The 9,729-nt window shown below is 38.1% G+C and overlaps 1 pseudogene; it reads left to right on the top strand.

The window, feature by feature from the left end:
• Positions 1–702: 702 nt before the first annotated feature.
• LOC149191392 (serine/threonine-protein kinase RUNKEL-like) lies at positions 703–2,140 on the top strand (annotated as a pseudogene).
• The last annotated feature ends 7,589 nt before the right edge of the window (positions 2,141–9,729 follow it).

The raw sequence follows: 9,729 nt of genomic DNA, 5'->3' as shown, positions 1-9,729 counted from the left end.
GTTATACATACAACAATTATGCAAGTAGTTTAGATGATAGAAAAAGCACCTGAAGGTATGTTTTCCATGTTGTAACCAATCCGATTTCATGGGCATCCAAGAAAAGTCAATCGTTTTAATATCTTCTGCAGAGACAGAATATGTAGCAAAAAATTCAACAGCTTGTCAAGCAGTGTGGAAGAGAATATTATTGAAAGATATTTCAAATGTTCAGAAGGAGCTAACTCCTATTTACTGTGATAATAATTATGCAATTTCTTTATCAAAAAATCATGTCTTCCACAAAAAAGGCAAGCACATTGACACACATTTTGATTTCATCTATGAGTTTGTCAATGACGGGGACATAATACTTACTTGTTGTGGTTCCAAAGATCAACTTGTAGATATTTTCACAAAGCCATTGCAAAAAAATGCATTTGAATTTCAAAGAGACCAATTAGGCATTATAAGCGCCTCTACTTGTAACAACTAAGATTAGGAGGGGATGATGAAATATTAATCTCATTGTCTACTAGGTGTCATCACATCTGATTCCATTTTCTGCTAAGTGTCGCAACACGTTTAGTGTTACTTCAGTTTAGTCGAGTTCCACTCCAGTCATTTATTGTTGATGTTCTCTATGTATTCTATTTAACTATTTTGAATATTGAGAAGAGAAATTTGTGATCCACATTTTTCTTCATTCTTTGTTATTTTGCATGTGATCTTGTACATGCTTTGTAGTTTTTGCATTCAAAGGGTGATATACTGTGATTTGAAGCCCTCCAATATTTTACTTGGTGAAAATGGACAACCTAAGCTTTGTGATATTGGATTGGAAAGAAGACTTAGTGACATTTCAAAATGTTATGTTTGTCAAGTGCCTCAAGGAAAACGAGGTACACCTTGTTATATGGCACCCAAACTATTTCAAGAAGGAGGTGTACATTCTTTTTCCTCAAACCTTTGGACACTTGTTGTGTCTTTTATGAATGCTATGTTGGAAGACCACCATTTGTTGCTAATGAGTTGACTCATCTTGTGAAATCTATAATATTCGATTCAACACCACCACTACGAAGTAATGTAAGCAAAAATTTTCTTGACTTGGTGGATCGTTCACTGGTGAAGGATCCAACTGAGAGAATACAATGGCCTAAGCTATGAGAACATGCTTTCTGGAAATCAGCAGTCAAAGTGATCCAGTTGTATTCAAACCCTAAAGTTGTCAAATAAATGCAGAAAACACTCTCTGATAGAGATCAAGGTGACACCGAGCATGATTTACATGGAGCTCAAAAGAAAAATGAAAATGAATCGTGCCAGGAAAAAGGATTCTCAACTCCTACTAAAGGCACACCAAATGTGGAAAATAATCAAAATTGCCACATAAAAGGCTCAACTGGGGTCACTAAAGGACCATCGCTGAAAGATTCTTCTGCCAAAATAAATGCAGGAATACATTTGCTTAGGCTATTAAAGATGGTTAAAACTAACCTGCAGAAGGAGAATGAAGGTGAAAATTACATGAAGCCTTTAACAAGAGACTGTGAAATGATACTAATGTCAAAATAGAGGATAATGAATTGGAATTAGATTTTGCTGAAAATACTGAAACTGATGCACGTGAAGAGAGTGATGTGTCTAAAAACTTAGTTTTGTGACCCCTATTTATGAAGGTAAAACACCAATATGAGCCCACTCAGTTAATATATTGCTAGATAGACATGAGCAAGAAGAAAATCATACCAATATGGTGTCACCCAACCTCTTACAAGATAGTGATGGCAATGAATCTGACTCTTCAAAAGTTGTTGAATGCACAAGCTTGCAACAGTGGGAAATTGCAGAAATGCATCCTTACGATAGTCTTCAAAGAAGAGCTCAACGTCCTGTAGATTTCGCTGATGAGATGGGTAAAGGGGTCTTTGTATCTCTAGCTAGTGTAGATGCTTCCAAAGTATATGTGAATCTTTCATGGGATCTTTGGCACCCTTCTTATTTATCTGTTAGACCAATCATGCTTCCATTTTATGCTATCTCTGCTTTTGACTTCTTGAAACTCTCATCAGATCAGATAGAAGCATTTACTAGTCGTATCATTACCAGTGTCAATGGAAACACAACTCTCGGATGCCAATGCTGGTTAGGATTCTGAGGATATCAAAATTTTCTACTTTGGGTGTGTTGATAATGGTGGGAAATAACTTTTTCTAAATATATTTATTTATATCTTATTTATATCTATTTTTTTATGCAAGGACTTGGTCTTGCTTTGGGTTTGTTAATGATGACCGGAAATAACTCTTCATAAATATATTTATTTATATATCATTCTTATCTATTTTTATGCCAGGATTTGCTCTTATCATGATGAAAATTGATTGTAAATGCCTTATTTACCTTAGTATGGGATATTTTTAGAAGATTCTATTTGTATTGTTGTCCGTCTAAAACTTAAAAACAAAAAATCACTAAAGCACATATCTACCAAATACGTACAATATTGCAACCATTTCCATAAATTATGGAATAAAATAAGCGAGCCACTTATCCACATGGCATTATATTATTCTAAAGACCTTCAAATTATAGTTCAATCAAATGTTTAAAAAATAGAATTTTAAAGATTTTTATTTGAAAAAAATGCAATTTTATTTTTCAAGTTTAAACATTATAAGTTACATTAGTCAATGCTAAACTAATAAGGATTTGCTTCAAGATTTAGACTTTAGAGAGATTCACGAGCCAGGATGAACTTATAGTACATAAGCACATAGATTAATTTCTTATTTTCAATGGGGAAGTTCTAAGGCCCTCAAACATAACACCATGCTTATTAGGAAGTCATGTTCTCAATGTGGATTGGGAGATTGGAAACACTTTTAGGTTCCTAAAGGAAGACCATACCCTACTCACCAGCAAAATGGTTATGGTTGAACTTGTTAGATCAGAGCATTCAACACACACAACAGATTTATACTTAGAGACTTAGACGGCAATAGCAAAGAATAATTTCAGAGATAGACAAATGGAGAAACAACAAGATTACTCAATCAGAAACAATGGAATAGATAAAACAATCAGTGGAGAACAGAAATCACTTTGCATTATGTAATAGGCTTGGACCTTGGCTTGCTTTCCTTGGCCAGAGAAATTACAAATTTATAGAGGTTGAAGAAGGATCTAGAATCCTGCATGTGATTTAGATGGGGATCTAGAAACTAATGGCGATGTAGAAGGATCTAGAATCCTGTGTGTGATTTAGATGGAGATCTAGAAACTAATGGTGGTGTAGAAGGATCTAGAATCCTGCATGTTATTTTGATGGAGATCTAGAAACTAATGGTGGTGTAGAAGGATCTAGAATACTGCATGAATTTGGCTTCACACTTAACATTCTCCCACTTGAAGCCAAATAAGAGTCATAACTCAAGTCACAACGAGTCCTACCATGCCTCTACATAACTCATGTTTATTTCGTGGTAGAATCTTAGTGAGAATATCAGCAGGGTTCCTATCTATATGGATCTTTTCCAAGGATAATTGTTCTTCCTCCAACACATGCTGGATCCAATGGTACCTTAAGTCAATGTACTTGGTTTTTGAATGAAATGCTGGGTTTTTGCGAAGTGAATGGAACTCTGACTATCACAATATAACACATACTTGTCCTGCTTTATTCCTATCTCTCCTAGGAATTGTTGCATCCACAACATCTCTTTACAAGCTTCTGTTGCAGCTATGTACTCTGCTTCTGTTGTAGAGAGGGCTACAATTCTTTGTAGCCTTGACACCCAAGATACTACTGCACCTGCAAATGTATACAAATAACTTGTAGTGGAATTTGTAGTGTCCATATCTCTAGCCATATCTGCATCTGTAAATCCTTCAAGCACAGTATCATCATGACCAAAACATAAACAATAATGACTAGTACCCTTGAGATACCTCAAAATCCATTTTATTGCTTGTTAATGTTGTTTTCTTGGATTGTCAAGGAACCTACTCACTACTCCCAATGAATATGCAATGTCTGGTCGTGTGCATACCATGGCATACATCAAATTGCCAACTGTTGAAGCATAAGGAATCTTGCTCATATCTTCTTTCTCCTTGTCATCACTAGGACATAATTCAGTACTCAACTTGAAGTGGGTTACAAGGGGTGTACCAACTGGCTTGGAATCCTTCATATTAAACCTGTCAAGCACCTTCTTGATATATTTTTCTTGTGACAGCCACAAACTTTTGTTTTTCCTGTCACGCATAATCCGCATGCCCAATATCTGTTGTGCTGGTCCTATATCATTCATTGCAAATTTTCTACCCAAATCTTTCTTCAATCTATTGATCTTATTCTTATCATGCCCAACAATCAACATGTCATCCACATATAACAATAATATGATATACTTTCCTTGATCATACCTCTTGATATAGACACAATGGTCAACTTCCAACCTCTTAAAACCATGTTCCAACATGAATGAATCAAATTTCTTGTACCATTGTCAAGGTGCCTATTTCAACCCATATAGACTCTTCTTCAACCTACAAACAAGGCCTTCTTTGACTTTTTCTATGAAGCCTTCTGGCTGCTCCATATAAATTTCTTCCTCCAATTCACCATGAAGGAAAGCAGTTTTTACATCTAATTGTTCACATTCTAAGTCTAAAGCAACAACTAGACCAAGAATGACTCTAATGGATGAAATTTTAACAGAGGGTGAGAAAATTTTAGTGAAGTCAATACCTTCTTTTTGGGAAAAACCTTTCACCACCAGCCTTGCTTTATACCTCTCCTTCTTTTCGTCACCTTCATGCTTAATCCTATAAATCCATTTATTTTGTAGAGCCTTTCTACCTTTTGGGAGGTTTACGAACTCCCAAGTTTTATTTTCCAACAAAGAGTTCATTTCTTCTTCCATTCTTCACTGTGCTCAACTTTACAGGCTTCTTGAAAATAATTAGGCTCACCTTCATCAGTCAACAAAATATAGTTTGAAGGAGGATGCCTTTGTGAAGGCTTATGAGGCCTAGAAGATTTGTGAACCAACTGTGGTGGTGCATTATCAGGTTGAATCTCCTGTAAAGGTTCCTGCAAGATTCCTTCTTCTTTTTGTTCATCATTTTCCACTTGTTGTTCTTCATGCCACTGAATTTGCTGTTCATTTTCTTGTATTGGTTGGTTGTTTTCCTGCTGCTCTTCAAACTTGTCAATAACCTTCTTGACCTATAACTCACCTACAGTCCTCTTGAACATTTATGACTCATTAAATATAACATCCCTGCTTCTAATAATTTTATGTTTGACTAGATCCCATAGACGATAACCAAAATATTCATCCACATATCCCAAAAAAATGCATTTCATAGATTTATCATCTAGCTTAGTTCTATTTTCTTTGGGAATATGTACAAATGCTTCACATCCAAAGATTTTCAAGTGAGAATAATTCAAATTCTTACCAGTCCAAACTTCTTCAGGGATACCTCCATCCAAGGCTATAATTGGAGATCTATTTATGAGGTAGCAAGCAGTCCTGACTGCTTTAGCCCAAAAATTCTTCTCCAAACCAGAATTGGACAACATACTTCACACCTTTTCCATAATGGTGTGATTCATCCTTTCTATGACACCATTCTGTTGAGGAGTACTAGGCATAGTCTTCTCATGCTTTATGCCAAACCTGTTACAATATTCCTTAAATGCATTTGAGCAATATTCTCCACCATTATTTGTTCTTAAACACTTGAGCAATTTGTTAGTCTCTCTTTCAACAACAACATGAAATTTTTGAAATATTCCAAACACTTCACTTTTACTTTTCATAGGATATGCCCAAACCTTCCTGGATGTATCATCTATAAGTGTTACAAAATATAATGCTCCTCCTAATGATTTGATGTTAACAGGCCCAAACACATCTGAGTTTACCAATTCTAACACATTTTTCTTTCTATCATGGCCACCTCTAAGGAATGAAACCCTTCTTTGTCTACCATATATACAATGCTCACAAAGATCAAGATTGTAGGATTTCAAACCTGGCAATAAATTTTTACCAACAAGGATTTTTAAGCCCTTCTCGCTCATGTGACCCAAACGCTTATGCCACAGATCTGCTGAATTTCCTTCTTTTGTGACAACAGCCAAATCTGATTTTCCTATCAGTGCCTTCAATGTGTATAATGTTCCTGTCTTGGGTCCTTTGGCCACGACAAATGCACCTTTGATAATTTTCTGGCCTCCTTTTCCAAAGCTTGTGGAATAGCCTTCATCATCCAGTCGTCCCATAGAGATTAAACTCATGTGCATTTCTGGTACATGCCTGACCTGTTTCAACAATATATCTTGTCCATCTTTCATCTTGATCTGGACATCTCCCACTCCAACAATACTGCAAAAGTGATTATTCCCCAAATGCATTGTACCATAATCACCAGGATTATATGAAACAAAACTATCTTTACATGGGGTTACATGGTGATATGCCCCAGAGTCAAGGATCCAGTCAAAGCTACTGCTAGATGTATATACACATGCATCCTCTACTGAAATAGTAAACAACACATCACCATCTGTGGCTATAGCAGTAGTCTCACCTTCATTTGTGCTGGATGACTTGTGATTTGTATTAGATGGTCTCTAATCCTTTTGTCCTTTCTTCCAAAATCAACATTATTTCTTCATGTGCCCGAGTTTGCCACAACGAAAGTAGATGATCCTTCCTCTCCTTGATTTTTGTCGGCCTCTCGAGGATCCGAATTGGATCCGTAGAAGACTGTCAAAGAACCATGACTGAATCAGGTCGAACAAATCTCTAAATAAATCCAAAACAATGATCAAAAACACCTTGAACCAGTGGCAATGGTAGCCAATGTGGAATAATGAGGACCTCAGTCAAAGCGTGCTGACCGAGGCCCATGGAGACCGCACGGGAGGCCAAAGTATCCCCTGGGAGCCCCGGAATGGGAAAAGGAAGAGGTTTTTAATCGCGCATCGCTAGGCGAATAGGGCCATAATGGGAAAAGCCTGAGCACTCGATCACGTGGGGGAACTGGAGGACCAAGAGCAGAAAAAGGAAAAAGCGCTAAACATACACGGCGGGACCCGTGCTCTGGAAACCGAGGGTTTTGATCAGGGCGCCCTTGAACGGTAAGAGGTTTTGGACAGGAGCAGAGCAATTCCATACACCAATTGACGCGTGGTAGGTGGAGGTGAGAGAAAACCGCCGTTGATTGCGTGCTATCGGTCGAGCAAGTCAACCTCGCAAAACGTGTGTATGGCGTTGGATATGGAGGGCCCATATCGGACGGCTGAGATTGCACCCGATGGAAAGAAGCGGAATCAATGGGGAATTAAGCCGTGTTTCAAGAGATTTGGAATCTGTTTGACTGCCACGATGGAGGAAGAACGCATCCACAGCATAACTGAAGAAACGAATCGACGAAGCATTGCTGGCGCCATCTAAAGGAGGACAAGTGGCCACTCCCTGAGTGTTTATGATGATGTCGAACATAGGGAACTCCAAGTGCAGCTGTAGAAGGTGAATTGGCATAGGCGGAAGAGGAACCGAACAGGCATAGGGATCGAATGGATAAAGCCATGAATATAGATAGTCGAATCAGTTAGAGTTGAGTACAGTCCAAGCGACCAAGGGAGATAGTGAATAGTGAACCCTGAGAGGAGGACTGCACACAAAGAATAGTAAAGCATAACAGAAGAGACAGAGGGACAAGTTGATCAGCAGCAACATCGAGCACCAGAGAGCTTGAGGATCCAAGCCATCCCATAGAGGAATCTGTCTAGACTGAGCATCACATTTGGCTCTTTCCACTGTAGACCAAAAGGTCACAGAGTTGGTAGGAAGAAGAAGAGTTTGTGTACTCCAAGTGGCTTGGGGAATCTAAGAACCACCCTGCTAGGCTAAATCTGCTTCAGAAGAACTCATATTGAGTCCCTGTATTGTATTTTCTCTGCTTAAAGACACAATAAAACAAGACCACCACTGAAAGCTGGACTGGAGACGTAGCCCTGGAGAATAGGGTGAACTCCTTATTAAATTTGATTGTGTCTTTATGTTTGCTTACTGTATTTCTCTACTATCTTTCCATTTTATAGTCTGTGTATTGGCAATCTGATCGATCCATTGCTTCAATAACACAGAACACACACACACCAGCACATGAGTCTGTAATACCTTAGTTTAATAAATCTTTAACTGATGTCACTCATAGGGTGAATATCAGATCAAGTGGTATCAGAGCTTTAGGCTGTAAGGTTATATAAGCTTGTGTTGGTTTAGCCGTGAATGCTCACAAGATCAAAGCTCAAATTAGGAGAAGGAGAGTTGGTGAAAACTAATCCTAAAAGTGGGAGAGTCTATTCCCGAAAGACAATGTCAGAAGAAGGTTCTATAGGGCCAGACCCTCAATTCATAGAGAGTTTCCTAGCTATAAATTCTATGGTTGAAGAAATGTACAGAGACTTTAGAAAGCAAAAGGTGGAAGATGCATCAGGCTCTAAGCAAGAGAAAGAAGAAGATAAGTCTCACTTCCATGACAACTCCAAAGGAAAGGGGAAAGAGGAAAACTTTATCACACCTCCTAATAGCCTTGTGCATAATAAGAAAGCATCTTTGATTAAGTTATATGTTAAATTTGATTTGCCTATATATGATGGAGAGCTAAATGCTGAAAAATTGGACAATTGGATTAGACAAATTGATGTGCATTGTAGGGTACGAAACATAAACTCAGACAAGAGTAAGATTCAGCTGGCAAGCCTACGCCTAGGAGGCACTACCTTGGTTTGGTGGGAAGGTAGAACCCAAGCTGATATGAAAAGACATGGTAAGACCCTCTCTGTCTGGAGTGACTTTGTTTCTGTAATAAAAAAGCAGTTCTATCCATTGGCCTACATGCAACAAGCCATGATGAGTTGGCAAAATCGTCGGCAGTTGAAGGGGCAAAGTGTGCAAGGGTATACTCAAGAGTTCAGAAAGAGAGCATTGATGTTGGGTATCTCACTAGACTCACCAGAGACTCTTTTGAAGTACATTAGTGGTCTACACAACTACATGAGGCATACCATCCTCATGTTTAATACCACTAGTATAGATGAGGTTTCTGTAGAAGCTACTCATCTAGAAGCTAGAGGAAAGAATGGCAATCCAAAAGTTGGGGGACCATCCCAATCCACTGTAAGCAAGAGCAAGGAGAAAAGAAAATAGAAGTGGAAAGCAAGGAAGGCTAATACTGCACATAAAGATAAAGCTTCATGCACTCACTATAAAAAGGAGGGGCATGATGATGAGCATTGTTGGATTCTGCATCCAGAGCTGAGACTTAAGAAGTCCGAGGGTAAGAAGAAGAAGACAGCTGCAGCTATTCAGAGAGATTTGGGATCAGACTCGGGAGATGAAACCACCATAGTAGCCACAAGTATAAAAGGTAAGAATTCTGAAGCATCTACCAGTAATTCTGCTCAATCTGTTATTGATGAAGAAAATGAGAGAAAAAGACATGAGCTTTTCCATATTAGAGTTATTTCCAAAAATCAAAAGATTGATACTTTGTTTGATAGTGGTTCTCAAGTAAATTTGATTTCTAAAGAAATTGTAAAGAAATTAGGATTAGCAACTACACCTCACAAGAAACCATACCCATTAGGATGGTTGAATGATAAAGCACAACTACAAGTGACTAGACAGTGCAAACTCAAGTTTTATTTTGGGTCAG

This window comes from Pinus tabuliformis, chromosome 2_2 (genome assembly GCF_031772625.1).
Source record: "Pinus tabuliformis cultivar Carrire ecotype Pingquan chromosome 2_2, CPIR1, whole genome shotgun sequence".
Classification (NCBI taxonomy): domain Eukaryota; kingdom Viridiplantae; phylum Streptophyta; class Pinopsida; order Pinales; family Pinaceae; genus Pinus; species Pinus tabuliformis.
Note: the sequence above shows the minus strand (reverse complement) of the source record. Positions and strands in the feature narration are given on the sequence as shown.